The sequence below is a fragment of the Vidua chalybeata genome, chromosome 2, assembly GCF_026979565.1.
Source record: "Vidua chalybeata isolate OUT-0048 chromosome 2, bVidCha1 merged haplotype, whole genome shotgun sequence".
Taxonomy (NCBI): Eukaryota; Metazoa; Chordata; class Aves; order Passeriformes; family Viduidae; genus Vidua; species Vidua chalybeata.
This window is the reverse complement of record NC_071531.1, coordinates 79,372,682-79,397,056: the sequence shown is the minus strand read 5'-3', so window position 1 is coordinate 79,397,056 and position 24,375 is coordinate 79,372,682. Positions and strand designations below refer to the sequence as shown.

The following is a 24,375-nucleotide window of genomic DNA, read 5'->3' as shown; positions in this document are numbered from 1 at the left end:
CAGCAAAAGAGGGCAGGAAAAACAAATGGCAAAAAACTATCCCTAACTCTGGAATGACACCTGCCAGCTACCTACAGAGATAAAAGCCATGAGGTTATCTCTGCCAAAAGTTAGAACATCCTCTGTTTTTAAAATTGCAAAGGAAGTGCATAAGCTGGCAAAATTGTGTGATGGATCTCTGAATCTGAATTCAAACCCTGAGCATGAATCAGGTTCCAGCGCCAGCCTGAACAACAGTCACTAGAGCCCCAGCTAACACGTCCACCTGTAACAGAACATGCCTTTGTAAGTCACAAATAGGCTTTTGGTTCACTATCAAAAGTACCAAACAGCCCACAACAATCAAGGAACATTAGGCATTAAAGATCAAGTATCTCATTTGTGGTGCAATGCAAGGGGACAGGGTTTGAGTATGGTTTTGGCATAGCGATGTAGGTGGGCTTGGGGCAAAGCCAAGTGTTCCACAGCCAAAAAAAGTCTATGTAGCATTTGGAGTGAAGAACTTCACCTCCAGTGGAGAGATATAAGTTTTCATTGTGGGCTTGCTAACTCCATGCTTTGGTTCACAGCCCTGTTGATGCTATTCAGCAGGAGCCTCACATACTGCCTGAAGTCACAGTCAGAAGTTCCAAGTGCTCCCTGAAACTCATTTGGGTCTCTTTTCTCAGCAACTGATAACCTCTTCTCTCCCTTCCCACAAAATTGGGCAAGCACCAAGTGAGAGCTCCCAGGTACAACACAAGAGTTGCAAATAATGGGGGTCACACAGAAAGCACTGTGCTTGGGGTTTTTTGTTTGGTTGTGGGGTTTTTTTGGATCTTAATTACACTTAAGCAGTCAGCAAATGTTTTTTAAGCAGTCAGTGCATGCTTTTGGAGCAGGTCTGTGTCCACTCACATCTGCCCCAAAGCTAGCAAAATAAAGTCTCAGCATGGTTACAAATATTCCCTTTACCCTCAACACAAATACACTCATGGACACATTCAGAGCCTGGTAGTGAAAAGCACATAGGAATTAGGAAGCCATAATTAAATATGTAATATAGAATAGAAGGAAATTATTACTTCGTTCATTACAACAGCCAACACTCAACATGAAACTAAGTCAAACATTAGCTGGATTATGTAAGAACACCAGAGAAGAGTTGCAGACCTTATGTGGGTGGTGTCTCTGCTTTACACACTTGTTGGACTCTTCTTTGTTTTGTTTTCTCCTTGTTGGTACCTCCATGTGCATGACAAGAGTTTTCTTTATACCACATTGTACAGAAGGTTGTAGGGGCTCCAACAACATGCGACTTGTGCTTTGAGAGAATATATCTCTTTTTTTGGTCTATCACATTGAAAGTAGCCTGTGGCATTTTTAAAATGTTGGAGTAAGTCAAAAGCTTCACTCAACATTTAACTATTACAAGCACACTTTCCATCTAATACCTACCCCCTTGTACATCCTTTAAATTTTAAAGGAGAGCAAGTTGCTCATAAACAGTATGTACATATTCCCCTTTCCTCATCATTAACAGTAACTTCAAGCCTGTATCATGATAAAATCTGAATTTGGGGCTGGTGGCCTGACTATACTCTGTACTATAGAAAGATTACTTAAGAATTATTGTCCATCTTTGAGCACTCTGTACACAGAGGCAAAATGGGGAAAAAGTAACAGATCAGGTAACTTGTTCAAAAGAGAGAAACTCAGAAATAACCCCATGTAATCCAGACCTATGCCTCATATTATCTTTGTTGAACTATTTTACCTCTCCAGCCTCACTTTCCCTGCTGACGTCCCCAACTCTGCTTTGCTTTTCTTTACTATCATTGGTGAGTATCTTTTCATTCTGCAGTCTCAATACCCACCTTCCTCTGCCCTGGTATCATACTCTCTATGTGCATTTTTGTCTTTGTCTGCCAAGGAAGTTGTAATAGGGCTGGAGCTTTTCTATGGGAACTATTTTTATACCGTATTCAGGAAATTTTCTCTTTTAACTAAGTTTTGTATAAAAGCTATAGCTGCCACAACAGAGAAGATAATACTTTCTTCTGCCTTCTCTTCCCACTCACTCCTAGGTGCTAGAAGACAGGCCATCCATGATGGCCCAGCCTTTCCTGGGGTCTTCACCATTTCTCCATGCAGACAGGCCACATCCCATTACTCTGCAACTGTCCAAATCCTCTCCTAGACACTAGTGCCTCTGTCCCCAGACTCAAACAGAAATACTATATAGTACTATTAAATCTATCCTGATTTAATGTTCTACGTGCAGCAACTGAACTGGCTGATGCAGCTCTCAAGTAGCTGATACTTACCTAAGAAGATTTCAGATTTCCAGCTTAAAACTGACACCACCCAGCTTCCCTTAAACCCTCTCCTCCCTTTTCTCACAGAACAGTCCTACTCTTCCCAACCAAAGCCTCACCAACCTGCACCTTTGCTGTTCACACAGATCATTCATATGAAGAACTAGTTTGCTTTCAGCTGGCAAGAGCGTTATTTCCTGCAGAAGTACAGCAGCGAAGCCTCCTTAAAAAAAAAAAAAAAAAAAAAAAGTCGTCCATCATTCCAATCCAACCCAGCATCTTCTCGCATCTCAGTTACTGGAATTGTACCTCTCTAGCCTTGATAGATCTCATCTTGGATCACTGGTATCCCCACACAAACAAACCAAAAAAAAAAGGTATCCTGTTAAAACACAATTTGCCCAATTTGTATCTTCAGGGTTTCCAGTTGTTCTTCTTTCTATGGCTCCAACTCCTTGTTATTACTTTTCTCATTCATTTTACAGCCTAGCCTACATCCCACTAATTATCCTGAAGCAAAAGCAGCCCTGTCAACCATGCTCTCCCTCTCAGCTGGTTGGTCTCCTTGAAAACACTCACTGAGCTTTGCCCTGCACAAAAATACTGCTGTTATCTGGCCTTTCCCTACCTCTTAGTGATCATAACCTGCAGTCACCCATCAGAAAGCACTGAGCTCTGACAGGTGGAAACTGCATTTTGCCATTGACAGCTACTGTGGATGCAATGACAGACCATGGGATGCTGCAGCAACATACAGTGGCAGGAGGCAGAAGGAATCTCACTTGAGTGGTCACTCTTAATTTAAAGCAGCAGGTCTCCCCTCTTGAGGCTCATTCAGCTGCTCCTAAATGGAAATGTTAGGCTGTTATGCCCCTGTTACTCATTTTCCTCCAGGTCTGACCTATAGAGAATGGCAATTCCTCTTGGATCCATCAGGCTGAGAGGTGATGGTGAGATGAAAGCATGTGGCTTGGGTTTCTTGCAAACAGCAGGAGAGTAGGGAATTATGAAGGATTTGAAATGTGACACAAGATGCATTTTTGATATTTACAGGGATTTCTGTGCCTTCAGAGGGAGCCCTTCCCACGCAAAAGCAGAAGTGTGATGGAGAGTCTACTTTCCCAGGAACAACCAAAATAGCCTTTATGAGCCTGTTCTTTGCAAGAGGACAAACAACCTCAATCCCACACTGAGGCACACTGGGACCCACTTTAGGCTTAGGATAAAATCACAGATGTTCCTTTTTAAAACTACAAGCTGGAGAGTAAAATGTCAGAGCCTTGGACAAAGCCCTCAAATGCCAAACAAGCTTCACATCTCACACATGAGAAAGCCAGTGAGTTTCAGCACACAGCTTTTCCCAACGTATCTTCATGTACCACAACACATATAAAGACTCAATTAATACATTCTCCCTTTCAAAAGGGCACACAAGTTATAAGCACTTTCCTCTTTCCTAAGAAGAGACAGATGCTGATTACAGGAAGGAGTTCTCTGTAACAATTCTCTTTCTAAACCACACCAATTGTCTTGCCCATTTGAAAGATGCATTTGCTGTATCAGAAGAAAAAAGCCTTATTATTACCAACGTCTGAACCACTAAACATCAAAATTGTTCACTTACTGGGCACGTTGGTTTTTCTGCATAGCACCGCTTGAATCCCTGTAGCACCTTTCCAGACAAAGTGCCATTAACATGCAAATGAAAAGTTCCCACTCCTGCTTGAGATGGTACACAATTATAGTCATAAGCTAAGGTAATGAAAGGCTCAAAACAAGACAGGTTGGTTACACATGTCACAGCACTGCTTGCAAATCATTCTCTCCTCTAATTACCACAGCACTTCCAGGAGGAATCGATTACAGCAATATGGATGAATGGGATCCTAAAACTGAAAAATGTACTGAATTAAACATTAATGCACTCATTGACTCTTATCAATATACATATATTTAATGGTATGGCCTAGGAAAATACAGAACTGAATATCTAGAAAGACCAGAATCCTGGACACTGAGGCTTTAAAATAGTCCTGGTAACAGAATATACCAAAAATATAAATTCATCCACCAGGCTATAATTACACTTCGCGTTTTGTTTTTGTTGTAAAGATGGCTGTAAGCCTATAGCCAGGCAGAAAGCCAAGCCACAAACTCTGCTCTATTGACTGCTGAGGTCTCCATTAGGTGCTCCAAAAGAAATATTCGTTTGCCCACATCAAGCCTAAACATGATACAATGCAACCTCTACTCCATGCCAGGCAATCTTTGGATGAGCACTGCCAAGCATCTGAATTCAACAAGCTTCCTGCTCCTCAAAGCATTATACACGCTTTAGCCCTGTTTTCTAAGAAAAACAAGCTTTTACAATCATCTAACCTGGCCAACAGGCTCAGAATTTACTGAAGGAAAGAGTGTTTTGGCAAAATTATAAAGAACAATATGATTGCTACAATTCTTTTGATATCTAGGTGGGTGGGATGAGCCCAAAATCAGCATCCACACTGTCACTATTGGGCTGACCTCTGCTCTTGCCATTTTTTGTTTGGTTACAGCTGGCTGGTTGTTCAGGACACTGGTGCCTGTCAACCAAGAGCACGCTTAGCAGCCATGCATTTATTTTCCAACTGTTCCAATCACAGCTTCCAGTTCTAGCTATCTGGTTTCTGGACCTCCATCTACTGTTTCTGAGCCATTGAAGCTGCAGTACTCAGCTGCCAGAGTTGAAAGTGCTCAAACCTTTCTAAAACAGATGTTTCTGCATGGGACAGAAAAGCCAAACCACTCCTTTATTAATAAGGGATCTGACACCTTAAGCCCTGTGCCTAGTTCCACTAAAACACTAACAGGTCTGGCAGATTATATCGTACATGGTGGCACTGTTTTATCTTACCCTTCTTTGAGGAATTAACCAAAATGACCCACTTCTGACTCTGCTACCTCTCTGCAATGATGGTGTCTGAGACCTAAAATAACAATGTTATTTAGACAATGCAACTTGGGTGCCTATGATTCAGGGGGAAAAGCCAAGGCTACACCATTCAGTGAACAAACTCAATTGAACACTATAAATTCTAAGCAAACATCTTTGCAAAGTTATTTACACTTTCTCAAAGGATTTAGGGTTAATGGGACATTAATAGTAAAGAGGGTATGCTTTCAAGTCTTTTGGATCATATACAGGGCAAACTCCAAGCAACTGTGCCTTTTGCCTCTGCAAGAGGAGGACATCACAGAGCCAACCACACCAGCCTGAGGAACCACTGAAAACACATTGCTGCAGCCCAGTATTTGAATTAAGACATCCAGAAACAAACACACACACTCTGCATGAAAGGAAAACCCTGGTTGCTAGCAGGGCTTGTTCTGCTCGACTTCAACTGAACCAGTACCACAGCATCATGAGGCTGCGACAAAAACACCACCTTTCATGTGAGATTCACTTGATCTATAGGAATCAATCATGTCAAAGATAAAAGTCAGAATTCAGGCAGTGGCTGCTTGTTTTCTTACTTCTCTCCTTATGTCACCTCCAACGCTTGCAGAACTCTTTTTTTTTTTTCCTCGCTATCCCCTCATATCCAGCTGCACTGCAATATCCATCACACAGCACCTCCCTGATAGCTGGTGGCTGCTAAGGCAATATTTACACTGTGGCTTGCATTACAGTTTATACAATTCTTTGGAGCTCTTCCAAAGGGAAAGCCCTACATAAATCAAAGTTATTAGTGTCAGCTACAGGCTAAGTCCAGTCAAGAATTTGCTAGAGCTCACTGTGGAGACTGCAGATCTTTGAAATACCAATAACTGTGCAGCAGAGGGGCTGAGTAATAAACTTCATTAGCATTGCTGGTAACACTTTTCAGTGGCATACAATAAATCACTGATGAATATTCAAGGCAGCCCTCTGAGGTTATCTCAATTTTATGCATGGAGGCAACCACAAAACAAAGTTTAGAAGCAACTTGCCTGTAAACACAAGAGAGATGCAGAATTCAATTGTCTTGCCTTCAAAGTACAAAAGATGTAATTTCTAGAGGAAATTGTGAATCATATAAATTGATTTGCAATGAAATTAAGGAGACTGTGTTTCCCCAAAACTACTAATGGCTATTCCCACCCAAGTTACAGCACTGGTTGCTCACATTACAGTAACACCTACAGACTGTAGAAAACTGCAGATTTTTCACTGTAGAAAGTGGGGACTAACAAACAGAAGTTCTAGCCCAAAGACCTTTTAATGGATAATAAAACTCAATCTATACACAAAATACAGGAGCAGCCATAAAGAGATTAATGACTCAAAAACTGCATCAGAGGAAAAACGAGAAATGGATCAACCCTCCGGAGTATCAGGCAGACATCAATAAATTCATTAGCTAAGCATCACCCAGCATTGCCCGAGAGATATTTTTAAAACCTTCCTCTGTATCTCCAAGAACTGATGTCATCAAGTAAAACAAGAAATATTGTGAGAAATGTGCTAAGAAGACGGAAAGAATTTTTATGTAGTTTCACACATTTTCCAGCAAGAAGCCTGACATTTAAGCAGGATGACCTGGTTACTAGTGGCTACTCCACAAACTGATGCAACAAGCTCTCCCCCACAAAGACTGACAGCTGCAGTAAGCAAACAATCATTCACGCCAGGTTCTTCCTCCCCACGGCGACAGCTTTTGCAAAACTGCGGAACTTAATGAGGTGCTTTATTTAATATTTATTTCACAATCAGCCTCGTTTATTCTAACAGAATTAGCTTCAGCCCACGATGAATGTTTTCCTTGGTTATTTCATTGTGCAAATCAATACTCAATTTATTCTGAATTTCTTCAGTTGCGAATTCTTAACTAGGGGGGATTTGTTTTAAACATGCCTTTATTTACTGTTATTAAATACTAGCTAACCACCCACATGGCTGCAAAATTAATCAGCCTGAGGATGCTATCCCAAAAAGTTAACCTAGCAAAAAAAGATTAATTTTAAGACAGACTAATCCAAGCAGTTTCCCAATCCAGAGGCACAACAGATCAGAGACAACACTGATATAAATGTGATGGCCCTTGACAAAAGACTGAATACTCACAATGAACAAGGTGAAGTTATTCATGATAGAAGCACGCATGAAGGCCAGGCAGCAGCTTGAAATAGAGCTTTAGAAGTTCCCCATATTACATTCACATCTGCAGTAGAAAATTCAGGAATGGTCCATAATAACCACATATAATGGCACAGGACAGGGCAATCTCAAGCATCTCCAGCATAGGGATGTGACCCAGCAGACCCTTCTCACAAGCCATGATTTTGAAGACATTTTTGTCAGTGCTTCCTAGCGACACATAGGGACCAGTGACACGCATAGCTAAGTGCAAGTGCACCAAGACACAGCTTTCCTGCAGAACTGTGACAATAGAACTGCGACTTAAAAGAAAAGGAAAGTAGGATTTCCTAGTAGAGGGAAACACTCTACAGTAGCAAAAGTAATTTACAAACATAATGGAAATACTGAGAAGTACCTCAGAATCACAATATGGATATATTTAAGTTTATTTTACAGTTTTGGGTGATAGGCAAAGAGACAGAATCTGGAGTTAACAACTGCTAAAAGACACTGATTGTTTCTGCACTGAACATACACTACATCCCTGCACAAGGTGTTCAGGGTATGCCAACCACAGGTCACAACACAAGACGAGACTTCACTCCTACAGATCCCACAAAGCAGTTTCCATCCGAGTCCTATGCTCATGCTTCCTTCTCCTAAATAGGTTGAGCAGAAATCCATTAGCCTGGAGTTAAGAGCTCAACTTTAGACTCCTGTTCGCCTGCTGAAATTAATGAGTTAACAGAAACCTGTGTTTATCTGGGGGTTTGCTATGCGTGCACAAACACATCAATACAAGCAAAATGCTATTACCACATTTTAGAAATGTGAATACTGCTGACTTGAAGGGAATGGGCACATTTCCCTTTTTAGAAGGAACAAATTGTTCAGAACAAATGCAATAGAGAAATCAGGCACCTACTCTGCATCTACAGTTTCAAGCTGCTGGTACATGTAACTCTGACACAGTCTTCACATGTTTGGCTTTTTCAATAGACCCAACATTGTTCAAGAACCCCCTCATAACTACTTAACACTCTCAAGAGCAAATATTTACAGTAAGGATTCTTATATGTGAGAAATTAGAGGGTACCACAATCTTTTGTTAGCTACAGACAGAAGACAGCTACTGCCAACAAGGCTGGAATAATTGCAATGGTGCAGATACTCACTGCACTTGAGTGCATTTTAGACAGAAAATATGGAATTAGCTGCAAACTGTGTCAAAACATCCCCTTTAGAGTAAAAGCACTCTCTGTAATTATGCCACAGAAAAAGGGATTACAGAGAAGAACAGCAGAGCCCAAAGCCATCAGCACACAGGTTGAACTCGCTGCTACATCTCCAGTGAACCAGATGCTGACTATTCTGATGTCCTCAGCAGTACATAGTAACACAGAAATCCCAAACCTTCCCTTACCTTTTTGTGACAGCTAGAGATTTCTCTAATCTTTGCTAGGGTTTAAATAAACTCATTACCACAGGTTTATCTGAATTTACACCTTTTCTCCACAGGACACATTGTACCGTGAACTTCAGGGGGGATGCAAGAATAAAAAGGCTGATGTTAATTCTTTTAACCTTCTTCTCAATATGCAAAAATGAACTGACACCCCCACAGCAATTTCAGGCTACCTGATTCTCACCTCTAAAGATTACTCGTCTCAGGATGGAATAATCTGATGTCTCCAGATGACTAGCAGGGATACCAAATGAGCCAGGAAAGCTTTTTCAAGCCTATATTTACTTTTCAGGTATTTGTGTTAATAGCTGTAAAGCAAGAACAACAGAAAAATAATTATTTTTTCCAGTGGTAGTTGTCCTCTCTCTCAGTTAATCAAGTTCAGTGGGTATTATAATAAAGTCGCAATCTCCAGTATTGGAGAAGAAGGAACTTACAACGCCCTTCCACCATCAGAAAGCAACAGGAAAATAAGACCACACAGTATGGAGATGTCAGAGTGGATTTCTTGATGTCAATTCAGGTTATACAAGGTTGTCTTACCATGTTTTTAAGTAAGCAGGTTATTTTCAGTAAATATTCCCATGCAGCCCCAACTGTCATGAAAACACCACTCTTCAGGCCCTAGAAGCACCATGAAGAAATTCTCACTAATTAGACACAAATCTGTCTTTCTTTAAAAACTCGTTAGATGAAAAGACTTGACTGATCTATTTTCCATTTCTCCAAGTTCAGGCAATGAAATTTAAATCACAGAGAAGTGCTAATGATTATTTTTCAAGTCCGCTTTTCATTACTGAAAACGTTCTTTGCAATACAGCAAGCCCAAAATCTCTTTTCTAATCCTGGCAATCCTTTAAGTTTTCTTTGATTGGTTGTAAATCTGAATGCTGATGTTCACATCTCAACTAATGGCCTATGTCCCAAGCATGGATCTGGGATTTTCTGGAGCACAGATTTTTCTGGATCTCTCATCACACTCATATTTATGGATAAATGACTATTTGGAGCAAAAGAATGACCATTGAAAAGACAGGAGGGTTTGATAAGTTCCCATGCCTTAAGTTTCATGTCTCATGTAGGGTGAGACATGAAACTTAACATGTCTTATCCATAATGAAACATGTCTACTAACCAGACCCAAATTCTTCTACTCAGCACCTCTAATAATCTGTTTTCTATAGGCATCACATCCTTTTCAGTTAAAGTCTCCATTTACACCTACTCCTCAGATTTATTTGTAGTCTGGGAGTATCCAAGCTCTTGAAGGTGCAGCTGGGGTGGCTGCATTGGAGCAAGAGGGTCAGGCAGATGGAAAACAAACAGGGATAAAGGAGGTGGGAACAAGGACATTAGCAGCTCCCCTGGAGCTGGTGCTGTCTCTTCAGCAACACCCCACTAAGTAGTGAAACATCCTGTACAACCCCAAACAGCTTTGTCAGGGCTGGAAGAGCACTATGGACAGCAGTGAAGGCTTTGAGATTCTCTGGTTTGGAGAAAAGAGGTGACCTCATTGCTCCCTGAAGCTTCCTGAGGAATGGATGTGGAAAGAGAGACGCTGATCTCTTCCCCCTGGTACCCAGTGATAAGATGCATAGCAATGGTTCAAAATGGCACCAGAGAAGGTTCTGACTGGACATAAAGTATTTCTTGACCAAGAGAATGGTGAAACACTGCAACAGGCTTCCTAGAGAGGGGGTCTATACCCCAGCCTGTCAGTGCTCAAGAGACATTTGGACAATGCCCTTAACATGTTTATGGTCAGCCCTGAACTAGATGATCCTTGTACGTTCCTTCCAACTGAAAATATTCTATTCTAAGTGCTTGATTACTCTGGAGAGGGGTCCCATCCTCCCAGAGCCAGGTAACAGGGTAATCCCTCCTGCCAAAGCAATAAAAGCTCCTTTTTTTTTTTCTGCAAGCACATGCAAATGGTTGTTACTGTGGGGGATGCAAGACTCTCATACACAGACAGATTCATTTTCTGCACTGTTAAAAAAAAATTGGCATCAAGGCTCAGCACCAGCCTACAGGATGGTAGTTCCATGACAATTCTCTTTTACAAACAACAGTCTGGATTTATATCAAGAAATACTCCCACTTTAAATGTACACATGCTGCCCTTTGACAAACTGAGTTTTTGCTTAATCAAAAAAAGCAGAGTTTAGTTTTTGGAACCTTCATTGCAGAGGAGAAGCAGCACAGTGCAGCAGTGGGTTGGGCTGCTGGGGCCCTGCATGAAGTCCCTCTCTCTGTGGAGGGCATCTTTAGCAGGACACAGTAACCCAAGCACTGCTTGACTTCCGTACTTTGGCATCTCTAACACCTCTTTTTTTTTTTCCTCCCCTTTTAAATTCAGCCTGCAGGATACAGTCTTTTAAGAAACCATGCACAAGCTCATCTTTTTTCATGCCAGCACAGCCTTTCCTCTTCTCTCTTCCCTTTTCTCATTTCTCTTTTCAAGGTCTAAAAGAAAACACTATTCAGATACTTAAAGGTTACAGTTAACTTTTTAGTTCAGCAGTACTCAAAAGACAGTATTTCTGCTAAAAGGAAAGAAAATAAACAGGGTATCCTGTGATGTTTAAAAGGACAGCGGCAGATTTCTGTGAGACCTTACTGAAGGTTTTCTCCTCTCTTTGTACAAGTATTCCCTAATTATCTCAGGAAACTAATAGCTAGGTTAAATAGGTTTTAAATAGGTTTAAATTTTGCCTTAAGTATATTAGGGAAGAGTGCACCTCTGCAGAGTAGTAAAAGCAGTAACTTCAGGAGAGGTGAGATGACAAATAGCAAAGGAATCTCAAGCTGTTCACAACCTAAATATCTCTGCTCAGCTCAAAGCAGCAAAGCTCACTAATTATTTTTATCTATGCAAGGTGAAATCAAATGACATTACAACACAAATCTCACTAATACCTTATGCAGGGCCAATGTTTAATAGCACAGATTAGTTATGAAACTACTGCAACAGCAACAGACTTCAGTGTGGTCTTGACTGTTTAAAAGCTGATAATGATTTTAAGGGACAAGTTTTATCCTTGTTCTGCCCTAATTATTTCAACATATTAGCACCTGGGGAATATTTGACTCAACCCCTTCCCTCCCTCGACTTTAAATTCATGATTTATGCACAGGCCAACCAGGATTATATGATAAACATGACAGACCACTTCTTTCCCACTGTAAAAGAGCCATTAAAAATAAAATGAGAATTTAGTTAGTTATTGACAGAAGCACTGGGAGGGAGCGGGAAGCTAAATGACTTGCTGCAAAATGAAATTGTGGAAACTAGAAAGTAAATCAAACACTGCCTCAGGTCATCTCGTCTGCCCTCCAGCCAAAGCAGAGCTGTTGCTGAGCATCTCTGCCTCAAGACCTCTCCAACTGGGCCGATGTTTTTGGTGTCAGAAACCCATCTGTAATATAGGAAATTATTTTACTGTCTCCTAAATTTCCTGTTCCAAAGTTTTGCAAACCTCCATACAAGCATCAGTATTAAGGAGCTTCATCACTGCAAGGTATGCCCATCCTGTGCTACTTTCTGTACTCCTGCCACGCCATCCACACAGTTGCAATGAATCTCTCTAATTTTCTCACTGCCTGGGTGGTTATTTGACAACATGCACGAACTAGCATCTAGCACGCTCCCCACTCCTCCTTCTGTACTCACAGAGAGCAAGGCTTGCACTCAAACTGCTGGTCCTGTCCTTAAAAAAAGGCAATAAGCCTTAAAATGAGAAATAGAATCAAACTAGATCCCAGCTATTATAATTTCTTGTTTGGTTACATTTTATGTAAAAATAAGGAAATGCTAACAAACCTATGCCTCCCACAAAAAAAACCCTGCTGCAAATACACGTCTCTGGGACACACCACAAAACTCAGAGCAAGTGTCTCAATTTGCCAGTTGATGGATGCCAGCTTGGCTGTCCCAGCAAGGACCCAAACCAAGGCAGCTCCAGAGCTGAAACCATGCGCTCTCTACAGCTTGCACTAGAGAGCCACCACACTCCAGCTCAGGCTGTGAGCAATACCTACCACCTGCAGCTGGGTCTGGGAAGATGGGGAGCACACATCACAGAGCAGCCAACAGAGAAAAGCTCTTTCACAGCAGGGTGACAAATGGGGGTTGTTTGCTTGCATTCGCCTTTCTCCCTTTGCTTGTTTGGGAAGCGACTCCGCAGCTCCTCCCTGAAGAGCCACCTTCAGCCATCCACCTCTGGCTTCAGGAACTTCAGCTGTCTCACCAGATTCCAGCTCCAGGCTACAGAAATCCCTGTGTCATAGCTCATCTCTGGATCAAAGAGGAAAGCTAAACTGAAAAGTCAGCAAGGCTGGCCCAGCTCTGGCTCTTCCCAGTTTCCCTCATCTCACCAGCCTTTGGGCTCCCCTGTACATGAGGCTGGGTGACACCCAAGCATCCCAGGGCAGCAACACTTCTGGGACAGGCAATTTAACACAGTTCAGGGCACACAGATGATGCTCATAAAACCAATTTGCAAGGATGTGATTTCTGGCTTCACTAGGAAGCCAAAAATTGGCATCATACTCAATTTCATGAGGAACAGGCCTAAAATACAAGAAAACTCTGGAGAGTATGACTATGAGAACACCTAATCTTAAATTTCCCTTCAGAAACTTGACATGAGTAAGAAAGGGAGGGAAAAAGTTAAAGACATGAGGAAATGTTTAGTGCTGCCTTCCTGGGATATTTTCTTTGCTTCCAGCAACTGGCATTTTGAAGAATTCTTGATTCAGAGTAAACACATACACTGCATTTAGGTCTTTGTGGGACAAGAGGAAGGGTCCCCTAGCTCATCTGGGTTGAGTCACAGCAATCATTGAGTGATTTTCAGCTTTTTGTCCCTTTTTATATTTCAGTTTCTGAAAGGCAAAATTTCAGCTGATTAATACAATAGTGTATATTTCTGAGGTACATTTTTAATCTACCTCCTGATATAGTATAATAGTTTGAAAATGCTAGCATGCATTGTCACAAGTCTTTCTGAATCCAACAAATGTAATAAATTTTGAAAAACATACAAATATGTACTGCTATTTATGCTTGTTTTGTTCAAGAGATATACATATAGAAAGATGAAAACAAAATTTTAAAAGATTGGTATCACAAAAATTGTATTATTTAAATGCAAAATCCCTTGCGATGGATTCTTTGCTTGTTCTCACCAGCTTCTAAATCAGTATTTCCCAGAACAATTCCCAGCCTACACTTTCAAATTATTACTTCATATCCAGTGCCTTCTATCCCAAGCTAACAAAATCACTGCTATAAAACTTCTCCTTTTACAGCCAAGATGGGAAACCCTCTATCAGATTATCTGTTCCCTGCCATGTAAAATAAAGGGGGAAATGCCATTCCAGGAAACAAAAACGTTAAAAAAAGACCAACCAAAGGCAACGTCTGTGTGCACTGTTGTTCTTCCCCATTGAGTCAGTACTAAAGAGGAAGGAAAAAACACAGTTAAAATAAATGCAAGGAGGTGTGGATGCAGCATGTTTATCCCCCTGGAAAAAGGGAAGTTGTAAAGCACCATCCCTTGCATACGGACACCCCAACACTGCCTGGGTGTTTACAAACACTTTGAGCAAACCAAACAGGGAGCTTCATTGTCCCCACTGCACTCATGTCACCCTCTCCCCAGCACTGCAATTCCAGGGAGAGCCCTGCCAGAGGACACACAGTGCCAGTTACACAAGAGAAGCGCAGAAGCAAATAGGCAGCAGAGGGGAGGAAAAAAATTAAAAATATCAGCTCAGCTGCACACTCTCTTGCTGCTCTCAGAACAGCCTCCAAGTGGGGCTTTGGTGGGGATTAACTTTAAAAGGCACTGAAAGATACTGACAGACTTGAAGCGAGCAGGACCCCTCTGTGTGCACACATTTCATTGCAACCAGCACAAAATGAGGTGTCTGGGGTCCACTGGCAATTGCAGAAGTAATTTAGTTATAGAAGGGGATAAAACCTTCTGATGTCACATAATAACAAAAAAAATCTTTTATGTTGTACTAATACCTTAGCACTGTTCAAGTAAAGATCCAAATTGCACCTCACAAACCGCAAGGAACAGGGAAACAAATAAAAAGCCACACTAAAATGAAGCTCTGCTGGACCACAAAATTTCTACAAAATTTAAAATAGAGGCACTTCTTGTATTTACGATAAAAGTGAAAAATATCAGAACAGTAGTTTGAAAGTTGAAATAAAACATCAGACTGTCCAGCTAAGAATTTTTAAGATACTAACTCATGACTTGGAAAAGAAACCTGCACACAGCCAGGACTGCGAGTCAGTTGGATTCAAATCTCCCCCGTTTCTCTGAAAGAGGGGAGGAATAGCAGTGTCAAAGCAACGAAGCCGCACGACAGCACACCAACGCCCCCAAAACCACCCTAAAGCACACCTCGTATTTATTCTGTCCGCAGGAGCCCGGCTCTCGCAGGCTCCGCAGCGTTTAACGACAGCAATTTAAAATCTATCTTATTTTCCACTCTTATCCAGTGAGGGAGACAAACGAGACAGGGCTTCCCGCCGGGTCGGATCCGCGCAGCTTCGGGGCGCCCGGAGCATCCCGGAGTTGCGGGAGTTTCCCGGGGGCTGCGGGACGCGCAGCGCGGCGGCGGAGCAGCCGCCGGGCCCGAAGAGCGGCGAGAGGGACTCATCCCCGCGGGATGAGACCACGCAGCGGGTTAGGGCTTTTTTCCCCTTCCCGTCCCTCCGCCCCTCCTTTTTCAGCAGGACCAGGGAACGACAGCGCAGTCCCGCCCGGCAGCGCTGCTCGCCGCTGAGGAACGCACAGTGCGGGAAAGGGCACCGGGAGATGGGGGCCTGGGAGGGAGGAGGTAACGGGACAAGGAAAAGCACACAAAAAGAGAAGAGGAGCACAGAACTCACCTGGTTTGGGATTTTTCCTCCCTCTCCACGACCATAAAACGAGGCGGGAGCCAGGAGCCGGTCAGCGGCAATGGGAAGAAGCGGCAGCCCCGGGCTGCCGCACGCTGGGGATAGCGGGGCCGGGCGCTGCAGCCCCCGCACGCCGGGCTAGGTGCGGACCGCGGAGATGAGCGCGAGGCAGCCCACTTCCACTGGGATGGGTGCCGGCCACCCTCCCGGCGCAGGGCAGCTCCCCGGAATGGGTGCAGCGGGGTCGGGAGCAAGGCAGTCCCGCTCGAGGATGGGTGTTCAGTCCCCACCGCCCGTGCAGCGCAGCGCAGCCCTCCGGAACGCTGTCGAGCCGCCCTGGGGCCAGGACGCCCGGGACAGGAGCTGCAGGGCTCGGCGCAAGGCAGCCGTCTGCGGGGATGCGTGCAGGGCCGCCCGCCCCAGGCAGCGCAGGAGCGGGAGCGCGGCCCCCCCGCCGTGTCCGGCAGCGGACGCGGCACCGGCCGAGCACAATGAGCGGCGGCGCGCGGCGCGCCCCCGCGGCCCCCGCTGGGCAATGACATCACCCCTCTCGCCCGCCGGGGCGGGGCCACTGCCCGCGCTGCCGCCTCGCCATTGGCTGGCGCCCCTTGCCAGCGGGGTCTTCTGGGTTTTGTAGTTTCTGTTCGGCAACCACATCGCAGTAGCGTGCAGGGCGTGGACTCCATTTCCCGGCAGATCCCGCGCCGCGCGGCCGCCCTGGGAAGCGGAGTAGGGAAGGAGGCGGTGGCCGCCGCCATGTTGATGGCGTGGGACGCTTAGCTCCGGAGGAGCGGTCGGGGAGCCGGGTTAAGATGTCGGAAAAGGGGGAAGGGTGGGAGTCCTGTCTTCGTTTAAGGGGCAAGAAAGAGCTTGTGCGAGCGGGTGAAAAAGAAAGGGGAGGCTGAGGAATAGCCTGAGGGGCGCGGCGGGTAGGAGAGGGGTCCCCTGGAGGACACGGCCGATTGTCACTCGGTGACTGCCGGCTCTGGGTGAGGCAGCGCCTCTCTGTGGTGGGAGCGGGGCCGTGGGATGAGAGTCTGCCCCGGGGCTTGGAGGGGCCCGCACGGCTGCGGTGGGTGCGCGGCAGGAGCGGGCGGCGTGGCGGTGAAGCGGCGGGCGGTCCCGGCTGCCGGGGCGGTGCTGGTCGCGGACGGAGGCCGCTCTGTGTGGCGCAGGAGCCGGGGCGGACCCGGTCGCTCTTGGGGATGTGCCCCCCGCGCCTTCCGGGGAGAGGGGCCCGTGCGGGGCTGTAGCAGCCACAGTGCTTGGCCCTTGGATCAAGTGCGCACCGTGGGTTAAAGAGCAGGCCTGGCTTTGGTGGGGCGGCTCCCCTCAGGCAGCAGATTGTCCTTGTCGCACACCAGGTGACAGCCTGCGCATCGCTGGTTTGAGGGGGTTTTTTGAGGGTTCTGACTCTGTCTGCTGCCTGATAATTGCACTAATGGTGTCTGGTTGTCAGAGACATACGGCTTAGCGTGACCAGCAGGAGGAGCTTTGCTTCCTTTTAAAGTCCTTAGTATGTCTGGAAGAGGGTAGGTTGAGATCAGATATAAGGCAGAAATTCTTTACTGTGAGGGGGGTGAGGCACTGGCACAGGTTGCCCAGAGAAGCTGTGAATGCCCCATCCCTAGAACTGTTCAAGGCCAGGCTGAATGGGGCACTGGGCAGCCTGGTCTACTGGAGGGTGTCCCTGTCCATGGCAGGAGAGGGTTGCAACCAGATGGTCTTTGAGGTCACTTCCAACCCAAATGTATAATTCTATGTCCATAGACACGTAAATCATGTTTGAAAAAAGCTGAGAGAGCAGATGATATGATGTAAGACATCTCAGCATAGTATGGGAGCAGCCAAGCCGACTTGCTTCCCCACTGTTTTGCCTGGGATTGCTGTCTCATGTTGGCATGGCTTAGCCAGCTGACTAGGTGCTGTCTTAGCTTCAGCCCTCTGGCTGGCATGCAGGACGTAGGATGGAATTTTGAGCAGTGGTTTTAGACTTTCTTGTAGTGAACATTATCCCTGCTTGTGGTAGTCTTTTGTGCTGGGGAATGGGAAATACTTGTTCATCAAATGAAAGAGTAATCAAAGTTCTGTGAGCCTTAAAGGGACTGGAGTTTCCTGAAACCATGTGTGGAAGGCCTGTGCTCAAAACTGGAAGGGAAGATGGTCAAAGTGTTGCATGGCTTGTGAAATAATACGCTTTCTAGTTACAGCTGATTCCTGTGAAATAAAGCACTTCATTATGCCAAGAGGATACTTAATTGGAAAGGGTTTTGAAGAGTTTTGCAGGATTGCTTGAAGTCTTGGCAAAAGTCCAGTAGTGGTACAGCTCAGGTAAAATGGAGTCACAAGGGTGTATTTCATTCTTTAGCTCCTCCTGGAGGTAAGTACAAGGCATTTGCTCAGGGCATTGCTGCCCAGTAACTACACAGGTGGTGTGTTTGCTACAGGATACATGAGTGCTGGAGGAAGGATGTTGTGAGATGTTCTGTGGTGCAGATACTTCGCCTGAACATTGCAGCCTTTCAAGATTTGCTGGTACTACAGAAATGTGTGCTATGCTTTTATCACTTTAGATGCAGCTCTCTCTAGTTAAAGAAGCTGAACCAGTTGCATGCCATCCTGCAAAAAGTCCAGTGTTCTGAGGGTGCTTCTCCTCACAGGCAGGTTCTCCTGTTTTATCATACTCCTCACTGAAGAAAAGGAGTGGTGGGGGTGTAATGCTCCGTTAATAAAATTTGTAGCATCAATAGTTCCATACATCTGGAGAATTCTGAATTACAAGTACAGCCCCTTTTATTTCTTTCCTAATTCTGTTTCTCCTCTACACACATACTTTTGGTTAGGTGAGCTGTGGGTGAAATAAAGGGCACAATGACTTCTGTCACAGCTGTTGTCCGCTGTAGACTTTAGGCCTCTGCTTTTATCTCTGCAGCTGATACCTGGTAAGGATGATAAATATTGGAGTGGAGTGGTTGGGTCAAGCTTGCTTATCTTTTCTATAACTGTCAGAAAAAGTGCATGTGAAATTCTCATCCAGGATGGTCTGCTGGCCAAATGACAGTATGTTTTGTTAAACTGGTTTAGAAACAATTGGTTTTACCTGCAGTGGTTCCATTCGCTCCCTCCCCATCCCCCTGCAGTCAGTGCTGCTGCTCTGAGGAGGATGCTGTGCACACCACAGATGATTGTATTTTGTTATTTATATCTTATTTCTTTATCTGTAGATGTAGGTGCCACTGATGTCTCATCTAAAGTAGGAAAAAATAAATTACTTCAGAAAGACCCAGATGAGCACCTGATGCAAGAGAGAAGTAAAACAAGTTTTCTCTGTGTGTGTTGTTCACTTTGGTCTGTTTTGGAGGATTTGATACTTGTCAATGTATGGATCTTACTTGTTGGTCACAGCTTGTCAGACATGTTAATGATGAAACCTGTGTTACATATCTCAGACTTGGATAATCTGTTCACCTGAAAGTGCCAATGTCCAAATCTATCCTGACCCAACAGGCCTTAATTGCAATGTCTGTAAGAAGCTTACAGTCCTATTGCAGAAATAGGTGCTGTGGCTGCATCTCATATGAAAAGACAGAAGGTGACAGTAGAACTAAAAACCCACCTGTGGCTTTTCCTAAACATCAGTATGCTCTGCTTTAATGCTGTTAATGAAAACCTACTCCTCTGTCTCTGTGGTCCTCAGCCTATGCAGCGGAGAGGTTAGTGTGTACTTTACTATGCTGACATCCTGCACTGCAATACCTATGGGTTGTCTTTGTGACGTGATTTTGGTGGACTCTGGTAAGCAACCACCCTGTTTCCTGACCTGGAATCAGTTGGAAGATCCTGAAGGAGGGATGAGGAAGTTAAGTAGGAATGTGATCACATTGCTCAAAGAAGAAAATGCTCAGTCTAAGTTTAATCCAAGTTCTTACAAGAAGCCTGTATTCTTGTCTCAGTGCTCATTCTGACAAGTTTGCTCTTAAAGAAACCAAGCATTTGGATGCTTAAATAGAGTATTCACTGGGTGGTATACAAAGCCAGGCTGCATAAGAAATACAGATTTCAAGATGAAGTGTACTAATACATCATGTCATAATTTTTAAGGTGTATGGTGGTCAAGTCTACTGTCACTGTCACATCCACAGTGCAGCACAGAAAACTGTCGGGGTCCTTGGAAATGATGGTCAGGCATAATGTCATTCCTGGTATACAAATTAACTGGACAAAAAGATTTGCATATGCACTGAAACAAAGTGGAATATGGTTTCTAAGAGTGATACCATCTATGCTCGTCTTGGCACGTAAATTTTGTTTTAAGATCCTCTTTTTTAAATTATCCTGGCTGTAAAACATAGTTGTCTGCAGTCCCTTTGGGGGAAGGAGTGGAAGTGTCACTGACCAACTGCTTATTTCAAAACCTGTGGGGGAAGGGTGTAAATCCTTTCAAATTAAAGTTACTGCTCAGATGATAGTGGATGAAGAAGCTGTGATGCAGGTTGGTTTATTTTGTTTCCTATGGAGCTGGAACTTTCCCAAGAAGTTTCTGGAGCTGCAAGGGGAAAGGTGAGAGGATGAGTTCAGCTAGGAAGAACAGGTAAGTACTTGTATATCGCATTACTGTTTCCAAGTATCTTAATGATAATGATAAGAATACATTGTGAGCTTGGAAAAACAGGAAAGAGTGGAAGGCTTCTCTGCATTTTTAAAGTCTGCTAAATGAAAATGTGGGGAGTCAGCTGTTAAACCAATACCTTGAAGAGCCTAGTATTTGTGCATAGCCAAACGAATGTAAAGCAATTCTGGAAATAATTCTAATGACTAATTATAAGGTGTTACCCTTCTTTTGTCTTTCAGCAGAAAGAAGAGTGCTCTAAGAGCAGTGAAGAGTCAAGTTAGGATGGACGTGTTCTTCAGCTGAAACATGGCAGCAGTTCAATACAGTTACACAACAGAAAAGGGTGTGCAGGCTGCTGCAAGTCCCTGTGTTCTTAAGATCTGGTATCTGAAAGAACTGAGTAGAGAGAGAAAGGTGGTTGCTTCCACAGCTTCGAACTTGTTCAGTTCACTCTAACGAACTCAGTTGAAAAAAGAGCTCATCTAATACTGAAACAGGAAATAGATTTTATTTTAGATACTGGGGAAGATAATCACAATATGCAGAACATAAAAGGGCTAGTCAGGACACTGAAAAGCTGCTGGCAGCTGAAGTACAGGAGGCTCCAAGACTCCAGTTGTGGGAAGCTCCCTTTTGGAAGGCACACTAGCAGTGGGAAGAACTTGCTAAACACAAGGGGAATCAAAAGGTCTGCAGCTGCTAGCTACACACAGATATATTTCTTAAGGTGAGATGGCCTGACATGGCCACTAAAGACCGTAAGGCTGTAGGCAGACTGCATTTCTCTTAAAAGGATATATGTCACTACCCAGATCAGAACCATCCAAACAGCTTCAGTTTTTGTCAAATACTCTTAGTTCTTGGAACAATAGCTTTTCTTGGTCCACCTAACTCCTGCAGAGCCAGCTGGCTGATTGTAACTGTGCACTGAAGATAAGCCTTCACCACCCCTGGATTGCTGGATAATGGCACACAAATGTGGCTCAGATAGACTGAGGGCTGAGCGTAAATCCTTTGGCTGCCACTGTTCTGACTTTAATATATACAGTGGGTGCCCTGAGCACTTCCATGTGGAACAAGAAACACTTGAAGTGCATGTTTAGATGTATTTTCTATGTGCACTGCCCTCTGCAGCACAAATCTTGATGAAATCCTGTATTACATAAAGCAGGTAGAGTGTATCCCACAGAGGTTATGGTTGGTGTGGACCTGACTCAGTTGTCACTAATCCAGGGAAGATCTATTTATGTTGTGGTGTGGTAAACCTGAGTTGGTAACTGATACTGTTTAGTTGATGGGCTTGTCCATGCCAGGAGAGCAGTTCCTGAGCTGACAAACTTTCAAGCATGGTACTAGCTTTTATGTCTTTCAACATTGAAAAAAAAAAAAAAAGTGGGAGGAGAGAGAACAGGATTTTTAAGGGCCACATAAATTTTACTGAAATTAAAAGCTCACTAAGAATATGTTCATTGAAGGAATGCATTTTGGGAAATTACCTCTTTTGACAAGGGCAATACAAGCCTTTGGTTATGGCAAGTGTCCAGCACTGTTATTTGGCCCTTTTGTAAGGTTGTAGGGGAAGAGTGTTGGATGAAGGGAGAGTGAAAGCCATAACCAGAGGTTAACATTTAATTTTAGCAGCTATGTTTATGTGAAGTGATGCACCATTACTAATTTTCAAAGGAAGTCCCACACCTAAATTGATGGAATCCCTGATCGTGTGTGCAAGTGTCTTTGGGTTCTTCAGCTGTTTGAGTGCAGTGGTGCAAAATTACATGTTGCTTCCTCTATGATTCAGTTTAAAATACAAGCTTGGGCAGTGAGTACCTAAACAACAGCATTGTAGTCAGAGCATTCCTCCGTACACACAAACCCATTTCCTTTTGGGTAAATACTGCACTGCGAAAAAACACGCGGTTCCTAGGACAGCAACATTTGATTGTGTTGCCTGTGCCACAGTTCCCTGGGTTTGCTCTCTTCCTAGCCCTGGACTCTTTACCCAAACTTCTAGTATTTCTGTATGTTACCACTGGTTGACTCTTTCATTTTTGCGTGGGGTTTTTTGCTGTTTATTTGCAAATGCTTCTTCCTGGAAAACTGGCAGTGACAGTAAGTATCTCAGGTTCCTGGCCAAGTTTCCACTCACATGGTTTCACTTGCTCCATTTTGTCAAGTTATTTACATGTGGTGTCTTAAGGATGTAATTTAGTGGATTGCTAGTGAGGAGCTAACCTTGATGTGTGGGCTGCAGTCCACATAGGTTACACAAACCTGCTTCCTCATGAATTCAGTGGCTACTCTTGCAGCCCTTGGTTTCCTGATGCACAACTTTATGAAAAAGGTAATGTTATACTGCTCTTGCAGAGATTTAAACTTGGTCACATTAGTGTTGCACACTTTACCTGCTGAGTTGCGTGACTCAGAATGATTTCTGAACCTTGTTCTGCATGCGCAACACCTAGAATGAACATAAGGTGGGAAAGATATATTCTTCATGTCTTAATAGATCTGATGTGCCACAACACAGGAAAGATAGCATAGAGATGTGTAGTTGATGACTTAAGCAACCTTGCTCAAGGTAGTCTTAACCCTCATATTCTGTTTTCAGGGGTATCAGCATTGTTTTGTTTCTAGTAGAGCCTCTGGGCATGCATTCCCAGGTGGTGCAATTACTTGCATTCCATGCTTCTGATCTCTGGAAAAATGCAGTTGCATGAAGCAAGGCAGCAGTGGCATTGGTAGTTTGAGGAGTTTGGTGTTACCTCCTGCCCTTGCCTTCCCATGCTGCAGTACAAAATTCCCTTTCACACTAATGCAACTACCTTGAATGGCGTATGGAGCTATCAGTGTCTTAATCAGGGTGTTAATATGCACTCCCTGCCCTGGGTATGCTTTTCTGTGGGTCATTGCAGATGTTTGGAGGAGGAGGTTTGTAGTTCTGTGGCTTTCTAGAACTTGAATTACGTTTGTGAAGTGCTTTAGAGCGTTTTCACCATGGCAGAAAAAACAGCTGGCCGTGTGCATGACAGAAGTCCAGAGTTGTTGCCTTGTTGTTGAAGTCTCTGACTCATTAAATCATGCGTCTAAAGATACTGTTAATTTTGTGGAGGAGGAGCAGCAGTGTCCCTTGTGCACATGGGTGCTTTTGTTAACCACATTTTTTCTGTGTTAGGTCTCATGGCACAGCCTTTTTGTGGTTTTGCTGTGTGTAGCCTTCTGACCAGGCAGCTTAAGCAACCCTGTTGTCTATAAGCAGCACTAGAGGTGGTTCAATGTACTCCAGACAAATCATTGTGCAAACAGAGCTGGAGTAAGATGTGGAACACTTTTCTCCTAAGTTTGTGGGACTTTTTATTACTGAAACTACCAATATATTTTCCTTTGATTGAACTAATTCTTACATATATGGAGTTGTATGTTACCCCTGCACACATAGCCAAATACAATTATATATTCAATGGCAGAGTAGATCAGCAAAAGAGAGAATTGGGTACTAAAATGTTACACATATGATAGGTAAAAAGCTAATCCCTATTTTCATTTTTGCAGTGTTCCTGCTTCCAGTGAAGACTGCTCTGCTGTGAGCTCTTACTATGCAATTATGATTTCTTTTCTCCATTCTGATAATGGTGAATGTTGCCCTCTGATGAGGACAATGAAGTGACAGCTGTTTAAGAGAGGCCTGCAGTGGCTTCACTGTACATGTTCTGCCTCAGTGGATATCAGCTAAGAGAGTAATTGCATCCCCCAAGAGTTAGGCTTGCTGCTGTTAACCTTGCTGGAGAAGCAAACATGAGGTAGAGGCACATGCAAGCCTCACATGAGCTGGCAGCCAGGTGGGTGCTGGGTGTCACCAGGGATGACAGGCAGTTACACTTTACTAACTCACAGCAGTGACGTCCATTTGGCCTCCTGAAAATTGTTGCCCACTGAAAGCTGTCAACTCCAGGGTAGATTGTGACTAGAGGAACTGCTGTC

The 24,375-nt window shown here is 43.9% G+C and overlaps 1 protein-coding gene and 1 long non-coding RNA gene across 4 annotated transcripts in view; one reads left to right on the top strand and one right to left on the bottom strand.

The window, feature by feature from the left end:
* The window catches only part of RAB30 (RAB30, member RAS oncogene family), a 48,766-nt gene extending 32,505 nt beyond the window's left edge, over positions 1 to 16,261 (bottom strand). The window contains exons 1-2 of one of the 3 annotated variants that reach the window (XM_053935008.1): positions 15,777 to 16,261; positions 2,421 to 2,520 (exon numbers count right to left, since the gene is read on the bottom strand). The gene's annotated coding sequence lies outside the window, so the exon portion shown is untranslated. The remainder of the gene's footprint in view (positions 1 to 2,420; positions 2,521 to 15,776) is intronic. The other 2 variants (XM_053935007.1, XM_053935009.1) reach the window with 2 other exon arrangements.
* Positions 16,262 to 16,796: 535 nt separating this feature from the next.
* LOC128783130 (uncharacterized) lies at positions 16,797 to 22,234 on the top strand. Its single transcript, XR_008429012.1, has 2 exons — positions 16,797 to 18,727; positions 19,010 to 22,234. It is a non-coding gene; the product is annotated as an uncharacterized LOC128783130 (long non-coding RNA).
* The last annotated feature ends 2,141 nt before the right edge of the window (positions 22,235 to 24,375 follow it).